The sequence below is a fragment of the Calonectris borealis genome, chromosome 1 (assembly GCF_964195595.1).
Source record: "Calonectris borealis chromosome 1, bCalBor7.hap1.2, whole genome shotgun sequence".
NCBI classification, from domain to species: domain Eukaryota; kingdom Metazoa; phylum Chordata; class Aves; order Procellariiformes; family Procellariidae; genus Calonectris; species Calonectris borealis.
The window spans coordinates 47,442,610-47,458,898 of NC_134312.1; positions in this window are offsets into that span (position 1 = coordinate 47,442,610).

Consider the following 16,289-nt stretch of genomic DNA (forward strand, 5'->3'; position numbering starts at 1 on the left):
TGTTCACTTGGGAAAGTGTTAACTGATCAGGGCCAAAAACAAGCAGAGTATTTTCATGGATGTTTAGTTCCAGGTCTCCTAAGACTGGATCAGACCTGTGGAAGTAACTAAATGACTTCCCTTCTTATAGCTAAAGCAAATATACAGCTGTAAAAATGGCTGCTCAGATTAGTTGAAAATGAATTTACTTCCTTCAAACCAAATTCACAGAACTAGATTTTTTTAAAAGAACAAACAGATTTAGGGCTTTTCAGATTCAGGACAGTGGTTCTGTTTCCTTGTTATTGTAATGTCAGTGAAGACACCTGAATCCTCATTTCTATACAGTAGCCCTGCTATCTATCTAGACTAAAAAGCCAACATTTAGTTATTCTAGAGTATACTCAATACAAGATTTAAAAACATTGGCTTGCTTTTATATGAAACACAACGAAAAAACTGAAATATAATACTTGACAAATATAATCTCAAAACTATCTATCTCAAAAAGATTTCCTCCTAAGATGTACTCCAGTCTTAGATAGCTTTGAAATTTGTTGAGTAAACTGGAGCTGCTCAGAGGAATATTCTTTAGAAATGACCTCATCAAGACTGAGTCTTTTAGTTAATACCAGTTTTCCTCTGCTGATGAATACATTGAACCTCATACACAAGTAATTAAGATAATTCGTGTCATGTTTATGATTTAATAGATCAGAGGTAGTGCAAGACGCTATTATGAATAATGAAAGGGCAAACAGTAATGATCTAATGATTACGTTCATTATCTATATCAGCATCCCACGGACTGAAAATTTCAAAAGCCACCTCACTGACAGATTTGCCATGACCTATCTTCCTTCTTTTGCCACCCTGTTGGAAGCTACATCTTAATGGAAGTGAGTAGCTATGGAGTTTGGTTAATCCAGAGAAAACAATGAAGCAGATTAACAAAAAGACTCCAGCTTTGACACAGATAATGTCAGAGCTCCTCATTTTTAACAGTAAGTATTTCACCAGTGGAAAATTTATAGCCCTGAGTTAGCACAGTGCTGTTGAGAGCACAAAGATCCTTGTATTATCACTAATAATTGTTTCCTTGGAAATGGATTCACTACTTCCAAACACATATTTCAGTCCACCTCCACTCCTATTTCATTCAAAGGAAAACAACTACCATTCAGAACAAAGTCTGAACTGGAGACTCTGTCATGGCATATCTCAGTAGACAAGTGAATCTTTTGTTTTTAACAAATACATTTAGACAGTAAGACACAAATGTACAACATGCCTATGGTCATAGAAAATACATTGGTTTTGCTAATCAAACACTTGAGGTAAAAATTATGTCTCTGTGTAGGACTACTGAGGTGGATAATATTTTTAATAGTATTTTATATTATTGTTTCCTACTGTAAAACATGGGGCCTTTTAGAGAGGACCATCATCTCCATTTTACTAGTGAAACTACTCAAGCAGAAGGAAGGAAGTGGAAGAGGTAAAAGAGTGTCAATGATGAAATGAGTCTTCTCTGACAGGATCCTTTCTATGATAAATTCACAAGTATGCTCACTGTACAGTCCTGCTTATGGAATCAAGTCACAAAAGCAAAAAGGATTTGAGGAATAAAAGAAAGGATAATTCCAAAGGCCAGGTATGAAAACGGCAACTTGCTTTAGTGTGAGAAAGTAAATAGCAAATATTGAACTCTTCCAGAAAACATTTTTAAAGTATTTTCTCATTTAACTTCACTTTTTTTTTCTAAGAAATTTTAATTTTGGAGGAAACAAAATGGAAAAAGTGTGTATAATTCTATAAGGTTTCAGTTTCTGCAATTATGATTAAAAAATCCCCATATTTTTATAAGCATAATTAAAAAAAGGGAACCATAAATGGAAAAGTAAAAACTCAGAAATTGAAGCCAAAATACGCAACCTTCATTAGGAGTTTCAATTACAAAAGCAGGCCTATTAAAATAATCCTAGTACCTGTGAAGTTTCTCAGGTTTTCAGCAACAAAAGTAATTTAATCAATCCTACTGAGAAAAATAAGTGGAGTTTATTCAGTAGGTGCTGTCCATGTAATTAGAAAAAGTTAATCAATTTTACTACATAGTAAGACACATGAAACAAGATATTTGCAGGAAAGCAGGTCTTCACAACTTTAAAAAGACCGCCCATTAGAGAAACTTAAAGATTTCAATTTTATAAAATTAACCTTTCGTTAAAAATATTATCCCTCAGTTACAAGTAAAAGGAATAAGTTTTCCAAACAGTTTTGCATAGCGTATGTATACTTTCTTGTTTCCATTTTGTTTTGTTAATGAATTGTTGTCATTCTCTTGTGGAATCATTTTTCAGCATTTTTGTTTTCATTGACTACTCAATTTTAGTAAACCACTCAAAATAAAGAAATTAATAATTCTTTTTATACTATGCGTGACTGAAAAAATAGGGTCAGCTGTGTGAATTCATTATATATATGAGAAATTGTACAGAAGGAAAATTATTAATGCAATTGAGAGCTATTATAAGAAAGTAAAAAGTATGTTAACATTTTTTTAGAACTTTATAGACAAAATATATATACTGTAGTGTGCAAAGTGCTCCCTAAACACGTCTCTCTAAATCAGAGGGCTGTGTATGAAGCACACAAAGCACATGAAGTATATTATTCTTAACTTCAGCTTACTTAAAAACATTTCTAATTTTTTTTTTATAAAGTGTCAACAGAAAATGGGATAGTAAAAGTAAAATGCCCAATCAATTGCTGTGCTTTCTCATTTGTGCATTACAAATTTTAATGTAGGCAGCAGAGCATCTTTTTTTTTTTCTTTTTTTTTTCTTTTTTTTTTTTTAATGATCTCTGTGTGCCTGGATTAGCATGGATTGGATCCTGGGCCCCAGTAAACTTTCTTGAAAAGAGCAACAGTTTATTTCTAGAAAAAAAAACTTCTGTCTTTGTTTATTACATAGAATATTGCGGTTTTGGTCAGATTAGGCAATCAGTAAAATGGACAAGTCATTTTAACTTCTATAATTCCACAGCAACACATTTAACTAAAAATCATATGATCCCTTTTTTTGGAGAAGGGCAAAGTCTACATGTTAGCATCTAAGTATTTAGGCATTAAAGAAAGGTTTTACCATCTAATGTTACAGAACTTGATCCTGAGCAGGGCTTGGTATAGTGTTTTGAGCTAGACCAAACAAAAGATGCAGACTCCTAAGGTAGGTCTTAGGCAAAGATAAAAAGTTTCAGATTTTCCTGACTATATTTAATTTTACATAAACAGAAAAGTACAACACTTGTCACTCATTACCTTGTTTCATTCTAATCTTGAGGTACATAGGGTTCTCTACATAGAGAGACATTGATCATTCTAAAAACTTTGTTTCTGTCTTCTTCTAAAGAAGATGCAGAGAATACATTGTAATCATCAAGACCATCACAAAATGTTCTTGTGGTCATCTTGTGGTCTAGGCATCTTTTACCTAAAACACAGCCATCAAAGGAGGGTGGTAGTCATGACCACTTTTTATATCAGTCCAGAAAAAACAATCCTGAATCATCTCCATCATTCCTAACACAGCTGTGGCACTGCACACACACAAAAAGGACAAGCTTTCTAAAGGCAACTGCCCATTTAAGAGATTAAGTGATGGCCCCTTGCCCTTAGGTGGTGCGGACATAATTTCTCTTCCTTTCACCCTAACCTCTCCAAGTATGAGGGAGCAGCAAGATCCAGTGACTCCCTCAAGGAAGGTAAAATGAGAACAATCCCCACACAGGCCAACACACACAACAAGGTGCAGTCCCACAGTGTCTAAGCATGGTGGGCAAAGCCAGATGCTAACAGAGTCCTCAACAGCCCCAGATCCAGAAGCAACAAACTAGATCAATCCAGGGAGTCCAGTCAGAAGAAAAAGGACAGAGGAACAGAGATAAGCTGTAACATAAACCCGAAACACCCATGCAAAAACCAACATAAACCCAAGAAAACAACTGAAGACCAGTACTCTTACACTGTAGATAGGGCAGGCTAAGCTTATAAGGGGTCCTGGGCCAGTGGTTAGATGGTGTGGGTCTAGGATAGATGGAGATCTAGGTGAGGCTAGTCAGGGCCATTAAGGGTTTTTTGGTGCCCTGAGGAACATGACTGAAATTATTTCCTCAAATGGCTCTTAGATTATTTGTGATAGTAGTGGCTTATCACAATCTTATGCTCCAATTGAAAGTTCTCATTTGTCATCCCATAATAACCCTAGGCACAGGGCTATAAAAATACCCTAAGTCTGTAATTTCTTAGTTAGGTCATCGAGCTTGAATTAGAAATTCTGGATTCAGCTCTCTACTCCAAGGCTTTTTTTCCCCTCTGATATAAGTGCGCTAAGTTACCTGTTCTAGATCTCATTTGAGTGGCCTCCCTTAAAGGTTTCTTTTGTGCAGAAAGGAAGACAACGCTTAAACTTTCTATCCTGCTATTTAGGATATTCTGCTGCCAGTTGGACTAGGGATTCCAACTTGTTCAGGCTCAGGTGGTCAAGAATTCTAACCAGAATATTGAATAAAAAGCAGATGGTGGCACCTTACCCTCCAAGATCCAAGGTATACAAAAATGAAAATCTACTCAGTTTGGGGTTTTTTTTGTTTGGTTGGGTTTTTTTTTTAAGTAACAGTAGGCAAACACTCTTTCGGGAGGGTATTTTGCACTCAGGAACAGGTTTGCACAGAACTCAACAGCATGGAGTGGGGTTAAGCTCCTAAACTCCAGACAGGGAATTAATTAATCTATGCATGAAATTTTCTGTGACGAGTTCTGTGCTACTCCCTGAGCACAGTATGGGGTTTTGGATCCTCCCCTCACTTCCCTTTCCCCTTGAAGACTCTAGTTCTCCTTGTGTACTCTGTCAGGACTTAATACTGAACCTTGGATTCTGATGTGAAGGTCAACTGAATACAGGCCTTGAAGTAGCTCAATTTGTAGTGTCCAAGTCCTTTGGCTTTGGTTATAACAGGAAACCTTTCCTTACAAGAAGTAATGATAATTTAAAAATACTTACCAAAGAAAACATATTTTTTGTTCCATTTAGATATATAAAGAAATAATAGAGGAACGTGACAAACTCCGGTTATAACTTTTACATGGCAATAGAGTCATAGAGCAATCACTAAGTAAAAATTAATATTGATCAACCTATATAAAATGGTGCCAACACTATTACCATCTCACTAAAAAGGAAAATGGGTTATCTTTTATATGATGTTTACCATGCAGTTGCCAGATTACTGTAGGAAAAAACTCTCAAAAATTGTGTCATTTAACTAAGCTTCCTTATCAGAGGATATTATTTCCAGGAACCAGCAGTCACAAGAGGTGTTTTCCATGTTTTGGCTGAGGAAACCTGTGAATAGGCCTCAGCTAGGAAGAATCTTAAATCTAATCTCTGTAGCCCTTATAATTACATTTAGAGAGTATCTCGCCTGATTATTAGTACCCTGATCAATTAATCTTTATCTGTCAAACTAATGTTCATTGCAGAGTTGACCTAAGTTGGGAATAATATGTATTTCATGCTAGAATTTATTTACAGTACAGTTATCTTAACATGATTTAGTTACTGTCGTGATATCTCTGCACTGAGAAAATAAAGTGGGAGTAAGAAATGGTTAATTAAAAGTAATAGCCTTTTTCTTTTTTTCTTTGTTTAAATGGACAAAGTAACAGCTGGCCACAACAGCTGCCAGTGCTCTAATTTTTGGATAGATGCGTTTTCCATGTAATTTTAAGTTCACAAAGACCAGATGCTTCCCATGGATGCTCTAACCAGTTTCTCCATGTTCAGTATTCTGTGATTTGATTTGCTTTGAATTAAAGCTTTTGTTCTTCTCCTGAATCTTCCATTATTTGTATTTACAAAGTTGTCAGGCAAGGCAAGAGATATTAGGTCAAAATTGGATTAATTTTGACCACATGGCGCTTCTTTTGAAGTATTTTCCTTTTAGACTCAAAGGTAAAATTATCATACATAGCACTGTCTTTACGTCTGTATAACGTGTGTGCATACTTTTTCAGAGAAGAATTAAAGCTACAAAAATCAATGTTTCCTGTAAACTCTTGTTAAAATTTAGAAAATAATTTGCTTTAGAAAGGTCCATGCTCCCAGTTACATTCATATTGAGGAAAATTTGAGTATATCTATTTGCTCTCATGAAGGTTGGACTACTTCCTGGAATTGTACTGGAAAACTGGAAAAGAAAACAACTACAGGATTGAGTTCTAAAATTTTCTGGGCCAAATCTTGATCTTACAAAATGCTGAGTGTGCTGTCACTGATCCAACAGAATAATTAGGCCCAGCAATTACAACAACTGTTTAGCCTCAAGGATGAGAGGGGATGTCTCATTGGATTCAGCTGGACAGTGCCAGTGTTTAGCTCTGAGTACAAAAGTAGTTGCTCTGCTGGAATAAGTCCAGAGTACTTAGCATATTGTTAGATAGACACTTAAATGAGCCACAGATTGATCTTGTCCTCGCATTTAGGGCTGTGCAACTCATTATTTTTCAGCATAGGCTGAAGTGATGACAGACAATTAAAGAGAGGTAATTGCAATGAACTCTGTATATTTCATATGTGATGGGACATAAGGAGGAGCTGGTTTCCCAAAGTCTGTTGCCAGAGCTGTGGCATAGAGGTAGTTAAGCCAGAAAATGTCAGACCACACCCTTCTCAGTGAGAACAGCATATCCATACAAAATTATTTTGGTTGCGCTGAAAGAATTAAGCACAGTCTTTTGCCTACATAGCAAAGGAAGTAAAGATTAAACAATTCTTTATGATTTTATGTGTATGTTTTATTCAATTATTCATTCTATCCAGGAAATGTACAGCATGTGCATCCTCAACTGTTAATAATATTTTATCTATCTGGTCAGGGAATAGAATAAGAATGACAGGGAATAATTGAAATACCTCAGATTTTAAATGTTTAATGGTCATACCTGATGAAGTATACCTGATTCATACTGTTTGCAAAGAAATATATTTGTTCTGCTAAAATAATGGAGGTATTTGATTACTTAATCCTTGTATGGAAAATATATATATAAACCCCCCAACTTTTCCTCAAGCTATTTTTGTTTCTACTACCTTCTAATATCCTTAATTACTAAATGGATTGTATATACACCTAACTTGTATCCCTGTGACCTATGTATTGCATTTTGATATTTTTAATTTTCTGTTATCTCCTAGAGATGTTTTGTACCTTGTACCATCTTCTTACCTTGGAGGAATGGGGTGTCTTATAATTTTAGTCAATTATTTGTGTGGTTCTTGGGATCTCAGGAACTATGTTAAAGTATATCCAATGTCCACCTAGTCAAATCTCTCTATTGCTGACTGTGGACAGTACCAGACAGAATACAGAAAGGAAATTCCTAGCAGTAGTCATTCATAGAAAAAGAATGGCTTCCCCCATGACAGCTTTATGCTGGCCTTTAAAAACTAGAAATTAAAAAATTAAAATTCTGAAACCCTGCAATTTACAATTTTCAAAAAAATACTTTCTGTTTCCAATTCCGTTGCTGCTTCGCATTGCTCTAACTTACAGTTACAGTTCTTGGTATATATCAAAAGACTCTTTTTTTTTTTCTTTTTTTTACTTTTGATCTCAAAGCATATGTTAAGTATGTGCTGAATAACAAAGGATTTATGATCTTTGACTTTCCCTCAGTGACCTTTGTCAAGGGCATTGTCATGCACAATAAAGTCTCCTGATTAACCTTCTGTATCATTATATCCTATAGTTCTTGTGACACCTCTTTGGATATTTCCTAGGAATTTTATTTTTTCATGTCTCTCTTCAATGCTTTTTCTTCGTGGATAATTATTCTCATGATCATTCCTTGAGCTTCCTTTAGTATTCTAAAATAACCTTGTCTTGAGGTGGATTGAGCACTTCTTCATATAGTCCTCCAGATAATGCCATATCACAGATAATCCCTCATATTTTGTAAGAACTTGCTAGAAAGTATTTTAATTTCTTTCGTAGAAAGTGCCATCTTTTTATAAAAACGCATAAGGTCAAATAAAAAAAATGGAAACACTCTTGCTTAAATCATTAATATAAGAGCAATATTTTAAAGACAACCTAGTATCAGGAACTCAGTATTTCCATGTGTTTCGACAACACCACACTTCTTTCCCCCCAGTTCCTTTCCTGGTTAGACTATACAGAACATTGTGACAAATTTAATCTATCTGGAGAAACTGGTTCATAGAAAAGAATGGAATGATGAGATATCCACGTTATGTGAAGCAACATATCAATACCAAGTTTAAATACCTTTGTGGGTTTTTTAAAGACATCTTTTTTATTTGTTTGTATTTATTGCATTTTTATATTACATATTTTTGTTATGGTTTTATGTATCAAAGTGCAGAAGTATAGAGAAAACATTATTTAAACAAAATGGCACTTGGATGGAAACACAGAACTAAAGAATCTTTCAGGGATTCATCATCCAATTTTAAGAAACTGGAATTTAATTTTAAAATAGTTAGCTAGGGCAAGCTAACTATTTTTTCTTATCTGGCTAAAATCAGTATTTAACACTGGAGGACTGGGAATTCTAGGAACCATAAACTTGGCCAGATACAGCCATCCAAATGAAGTAAATCCACAAATGTTTATTAGAACTTACTGCAGTTTTAACATGATTTTCTAAAAATTAAAAGGAACCTTGAATATTGACTGTGCTTTTATGTTTTGATCTTTTTGTAAACAGAACCAGCACCAGAAAAAGAGAAATTTGTGTGCTTTTAGAGGAATGAAGGAGTTAGTTACAAATCATTGTTAATAATTTAAGTTGTAAGTAGGGGCAGTGGTAACAAGGAAATGGGAAGGATTTAAGAAATTATAAGGAGGTTACAGACATCTCATTAACTTCACTCAGCATTATTTCCATGGTACAAATCAGGTGATGCTACTATGAATATCCAACCCTTTCCACCATTCAAGTTTTTCTTTTCACTTTGGATAGAATAGCTGAAGAATGTCCTCCTTTGTTTGCTTTTTTCTCTTCCTTTCTTTTTTAGTATATTAACTGAGAATAGTCCATTAGACAAGAAAAACTAAATACATTTTGACTTAAGATGTGTGACTGTTCTATGTATTTGACTTGCAAAATCCAACTCTATGTCCTTACAGCACACATTGTAGAATTTTACAAGCACTAAAGAGCATTGAACCAATAAGTCAATGTTCCCACAGATGTAGAACATTAGGTTACTATTTCAAAAAGCATTACGTACTATTTGGTATGCTCAGACAGCTGTGTGTACATAAATTGGTAGCTAGTATTTGACTCAGTTTACAAAAGTAACCAAAATTTGCTCACTCAATCCGTTTCCTGGCAGCTACTGTGATTCGTTAGTAAATTGTCTGCCTATAAGCAATCCGTAAGCATGCCTTCTTCCCAAAATTGTTTGCATTACGTGGATTACCTTTAAACTTCAATAGGCATTTTGTGAGATACCAACAAATGGAGTCAGATTTATTAGCTTAATCATATGATAGCATTCTTTTATGGCTGCATATTCTAGGGGATCAAATGGATGACCCGTTTTATGCAATTACAGAGAAAAAGAGGGTTCATACAGTGTTCTCCCATGAATCTAGAAATCACTTTCTCTGTGTAGAAGATACAGCTAATAAAATGTTCCCTAGTGACACTTCCAGCTGAAGAGGACAGCCTTGTGAACTCATAGACATCATCAGGACACTGGTCTCCAATAGGCTAAAAACTCTGAAAATCTTCATGGTCTTAGGAAACATTGCCCCTAACTACTGTGCTAATAAGTATTTCAAAGTGCTATTTGTTCAGAATCACTTCTGATGGGTCCTCATGGATGATAAGTTTTCAATAGATAACAAATAGGAGTGCTTATGAACCATTCTTCTGAAATCTACTTTCCTTTCAAACACAACCTCGATACAATGAAAACGTTTTCATGAAGATGATGAGATTACAGCATAACATTAGGCCATCATTATCTGATAAGTACACCCCTCCCTCCCTTTCCTCCCCCCCCCCCCCGCAGTGTTGTCAATTTACACAAGGAAATGATCAAAAGAATTAGGTTCTTCTTTCTAGTACTGTGCTCCAAATTAAGTAGGCAAGTTTGCTGATAGTACTAAACCCGAAAAAAAAATTACTTCTTCTTAGTAATTTATTGATTTCAAGAGCACACTTTCAAGATGATGCATATAAGGCCCCATAAGATTTGCACACTCATTCTCTGACTCTTCATCTTTTGCCAAAACAGGCTCATACACAGAAAGCAGAATTTATTTGGTCTATACGCTGTAGATTAAATTAAAACAATGCTCAAAATACACTTCTGAGGTATGTAGTTACTGTGGAAAATTGGGGGATTGAAAAGAATTTAAAGGAAGAGGAAACCATCAAGTGTACAAAGTCTATGTGTGAGACAGCCTATCCAAAGACCCTGAAATTTCCCCATGAACAGAAATTTCCTACATTTTTATCAAAATAACATATAAAATCTAGATTTTCTTGTCTACTTGCACCTTTTACCAGTCTTAATGCAGCACATAAAATTTACTGTGTTGTCCAGAGCTTCTCACTTCCTTTGCTCTTTTCCTCCTTTTTCTCCATAGTAAATACAAATTCCCATAAATGGTCCAGTGCTCAATCCAGTTTTACATGGATTTTACCAGACTCAGTTGTTCCTTTTGAACAAGAGCTGAAATGATTTTGATGAGCATTATCTTTAGAAAACCATGAAAGTTAAATTAAAAACCTAACCCAATGCCTTTTCTCCATTCCTTGCCCTCTGATGCCCAAATGGCCCCCTTATTCCATGAAAAAATTGTCTTAAAATATAAATGGATCTAAAACTTTTCAACCAGATGACCGGGGTAAGAAAGAGAATGAAAAACTACTCTTTCGCTCTAGATTCTAGTAGGACATATGAATATACATAGTTCTTCATAAAATATGTTCTTCTGTTTGTTTTCTCTGGTCTCACAGCTCTGTTTCAAAAGAGAAAATGGCTTAAGCCACAAACTCTCATTTTATTATAAATTTATTTGTGACTTGGTCAGACCATTACTGTAATGAGAACAAAAAAATAGAATCGCGTCACTAATTCATCTGGCTTCTGGCATGTATGTGACCATGCTGGTCAGGAATCACTTGCATAGGAAGCAAGAACAAAATACGGTTCTGCAGGCCTTTTCCAATCTCCAAGGCTGGGACAGAGCCAGCTGCTGCGGGAGGTGAGCTGCCCTCCCTACATCCCCTTTCGCTTTGGGAGGAGCACCAACACATCACATTGCTCCTTCTAGCAAGGTAATAGGAGGAGGTTGTTGAGTTGGAGACTCTCAGAGGGTGCCAGGCAACTGAGGAAGTCTGACACCTTCTTGTCTAGGCCCAGAAAAAAAGTACTGCCACTGCGAGCAACCTGCAGTCTTAAACCACTGTACTGATCCCAAAAGTCAACTTTTTTCTTTCCTGAACTCCGCATCAGGCAGACAAGCATTACCTTTCTCTTGCCTTTAATAAGATCAGCTAAGAAAAATTCATCTTAAGAGTCAGAGGTTTCTATTAAGGTGACAAATTATATTGTTCATAATATAAACAAGTCAATCACATTAAATCTGAACTTTGAACATTTCTGTTCTTATAAGTTAGAAGGAATAGCAAGATTTTATTCGTTGAAGAGCAGAGTAAATATTTCAGAGTCCTCTTTTCACTATCAAAAAAATCTTCAAGGATGCAGTCTGAGCAAGAAAGAGTTTAGAAGATGTCTGTTTACATATGAATACCACACACATCATCCTGTTGATAAACAGTGTTGATTTTGGAGTTATTAGGGTCTAAGGTCTTTTTAAGCCCTTATTTTTATTTTACAACAGTGAAGGGGGAAAGAAAAAGCATGGCAATGTTTGATTTTTGGGTCATATTTCCAAGTTTTCACCATCTTGTTGATAGACAATACTGGTACGACTACAAAGTCAGAGTTAGCACTTTGAGAGATTTTGTGAAATTCACTATCTGATCAGTTCTAAGAACATTCAAATAGAATAAAATAATGTATCACTAAAAAATCTGGCTCTGTTTGGAAATCCATGAAGGATACCTAGTAACCTGTTATTATTTTATCTGTATTTTTGTTAGAAACTCTTCATCGAGAAACACAAATCCAACGTTCAGAAGAAGATGAAAAATTTTCTAAGACTCTCAGGAAGGGGAATAGTAAGACCTGTTTTGGTATATTGTTTTGAAATTGTCAGGATTGTTCTATATTCTGTTTTTGTACGATCTAGTTTTAACCATGCTAACTGAATAGTAATGGCATGTAGTCAGAATGTTCTATATTTTAATCAATATCATTGTCAGGAAGTCTTCTTTTAAATATATCCAAATCTCTTTTCTCTTTCCCAAGTTATAATTCGATTTCACACACAGTTCTAGGACTGTTTCTGTCCTGGAACTACCCTAAACCGTCCCTGTGCCTACAAGATACCTGAAATCTTCAAATGTTCAGGGATTTATTGTATATACTGCTTCATTACTATGTTAATGAGTTTGAGTGGGTGTGGGTACTTTGGGCTTGGGGAGGAAGTTCCCATAATTAAATTCTATATTTATGAAGTTCATAATGTCAATATATATTTATGCATCTCAACAAAGAAGCCAAACATGCTCATAAGACTTTATTTAAGGTATTTTCTCCTTTCAGTGTGGTTGATTTTGCAAATGTAATATTATCTAAACCTGTTTCTGGAAACAGTTTTCTCTTGTACACAAAGATAAACAGACATAAGAAAAAAAAAGAAAGAAAGAAAAATGAAGCTGACAAATGAAAGTGGATTTTCCATGCACACTGGTTTATATTGCAGTCAAAATCTCTGAAGCTTTGCATATCCAAATTCAGTAGCATGTTAAAAGGATCTGATTTTCAACAGGTCTTTGCTGAACATCATGTAAGTAGAAGGGTTCTTTAAATGCCTTTTCCTTAGGTCCTCTGAACCAAAGGCACCTAACACGACTATTTAGAATCTGAACAAAGCACAAACACTGGTGCTCTAGCATATTCAGAAAGATTAGCCCAAAGACCTGTCTTGGGCCACAGGGGGTGATCTGGCTGGGAGGGGCACAAATTTTCCATGCAACATTCTCCTTGTTTCCTTTCCCAACAAAAAACTTCTTAGCAACAGGGTTTCCTTCAGTTAAATCACAGCCTTCTTGGAACTTCCTTAATTTCCTTATACTGGTGATGTGCACCAGATGAGACACAAATACCAAACTTGTAATATTTGAGTGTTGGAAGTTAGGCTTCTGAAAATGTGCTTCAGTTCCTGAATAGAAATGTCCTTTGAAATTCAGAGTTCCTTGTCCAAATGCCTATGTTTACTTTAATGAATAAAACAGTCCAGGGTCTGTCCTGTGGTCCTGAGACCAAATGCAATGGCCGACCTTGTATTCCAATGGTAAAACTCTCCAAAACAGGGTGGACTTTTTTGTGTTGCCTTCTGGGAAGGACTGTCCTCACTGCTCCTTGGTGGGCTCCATACCATACTCAGGCATTGCCTGGGACAGCATTTGTGGCCCTGGGCCAAACAATGTCAGGAACCGTGCAGTCAAACAAGAATAGGTTGTTTGTGCTATGTTAACAGTTTATTGTAAGTCAGTGCTGCTAACACATAAAGCCACTTGTGTGCAAGCGTTCAAGCCCGTGGCCCTGATTAGTTTACTAATACCTATAACCAATGCAGTGAGGTTTTGGGGTTTGTTTGCTTGCTTGCTTGTGTGTGTTTTGCTTTTAGACACCAGCAGGGCAACAAATTCTAAAACATTTCAACTTGTCCTTAGACTGAAGACAGTAGATTCACACACACAAACTTTAAATGAGAGAAAGGGTAATGCAGTTGGATGGTTATGTTTGGGCTTAGAAGGCTTGTAATAATCTCCGGTCCATTAGACTTTCTGTGAGACTTGGTCTCTCTGTGTTTCAGTCCCACACCTGCAAAGTTTTACTTTCCATTATTCCCAGGAGTCCTGCTAAAAATTATAAGGCTGGTTGACTTTCCCGCAATTGCAACTCTGTCACAGTGCACAAATAAATAGGGAACGATTGTTCCTAGCTCTGATTGTTAGCACAAATTTAGTCTATAACTGTCTTGATTATACGAGAGTTCAACAGCTATTACCATAGCAACCTGTTTTAATAACTTCCAAAGTGCACAAAATACACTAGAATTAGGTTAATTCTGTGGTTAGGCACTGTACATAATATGCAACTTTCTGGATCCCCATGGAGACTACAAGGAATGCACATTCCAAACAGGAACTTAATCAACAGATCAAAGCATCACACCTGCCAATGAAATAAGATCTCTTCCCCCCTTTTTGCAAAATGTCTTTATTATCTGCAACATTTGTTTAAAAGGAGATTATTCATTTTAAAGTACATGGTCTTAGTGAAAATAATACTTTGTACAGAAACTCTTGGCATTAACTATCCCATCTCTGGAAAATATTTATTATGCTTCAGGATTAAAGAGAAGGTTATCATTTTTCTACACCTTCATGTCCCACCAAATACCAAATCATTGTGAGAATATGCCCTTTCTGATAACGTTTTTAAAAGTTTACTCATGTACAAAAGAGTAAATTCTTCAATTTCAGTTCAACTTCCACTTAACTCAAGTAGGCTTTGTAGATAATTGGTTTTTTTAAACCCATTATCTTTTCATTTGGATCACTGATATTTAAGATCAAGAGTGATTAGGGCAGATAAGTAATATATTGGGCAGAATTACTTTCATGATTACATACAATGAGAAAAAACCAAGAAAAATCCCATTTACTTTCAGTGCACCTCTTTTGAAAATAAGACAAAAAAGACATTTGTAACATAGCATATTTGTTGCATTTTCAGCCTTCTGTATGCAAGTGTCTTTATAGCCTTTGGATACCAGACAGAGAAAACACATTCAGAAGGCTGAGGACAGATGAAATAAAATTTAATAAAAGCAGATCTAAAGGCTTCCTTCCCTTTCATTTACACAAATGCATATAAAACAGAATATATTTCTACATTTTTCCCCTCCCTTTCTATGATTTTGTAGAATACAGTTTCACATCCTCTTTCTAGCCATTTAGATGGGGTTTTTTTCTTGGAAAAGTTAAGTTTGTCTCCTACTGAATCAGTTTAGAGAGAAACAAGAAATTTAATCTTAGTAATTCATGTAATTTTGCCAATCCATATGACTATATTCAACTTCAGGTTAAAGAATAGGTAAATGAATTTCAAAACAAAGTGATGGAAGTGTAACCAATGGATTGTATCAATGCAGAATGTGTGCAGATGCTCTTTTATTCAAAATTTTAAATTGTTAGTTTGTAATTATTGTGTGTAATTGTATCACTAAATATAGTATTGATATTTACCTAACAACTTCATCTTGTAGTGTGGTATGTTACCTCTTTCTTTAAAAAGGACCAAAAACTTGTCTTGGTGCACCTTAATTTTAATTCTATTTCAACCGCCTCATGCTATCTAAACTCTGTATGAAGAGAGGCTTAAGGACATACCTCATCAGTCCCTCTGCTATGCCAAAGAGCTGTCATATGGATTTTTGTGCCAGTCCCATCAAGGTAGTCTGCAAGGTGATATTACAAGGAAAGAAAATACTGCCATGCTTTCAACTGAAATGTCAGTGGGCTATTTTGATTTTTTTAATTTTGATGTTTGAACATAAATGGGGGAGGGAATCAGGAGGGTGGGGAAGAATCCAAGAACTCAGAATATGAAGTACTGGGTTGTATAAAGTATAAATGTTGAATTATTTTTCAATAATAACAATGACATATTTAAATGTTAACACTGACACAGGTCAGAAATATATATATAGAGAGTGTACAATTGTATACTGTAGTCTTTGGTGTTATATGAATTCCTTTAAAAATAAATAAAATCTTCCAAGAACAGCCAGCTGCTGAGGAGAATTCCACTGTGCTTCTGGCCAATGTTCTGCCACATTGCAGTGTCTAAATGACACGAAATACTCAAAGGGTAAACCTTGATTTTTGAACCCGTGATTAGGAGGGCCGGCAGCAGAAGTCTAGATATGCTGGAGAAAGCTAACTCATGAGGGGTCACTTTTACAGTGGCTACTTCCTGTAAATGAGTACATCATCTGTTTTCTTCAATTTGTGCTGAGTTTGATATTTCAAGCTATAATTATGAAAACATATTTTTTCTTTTAATGGA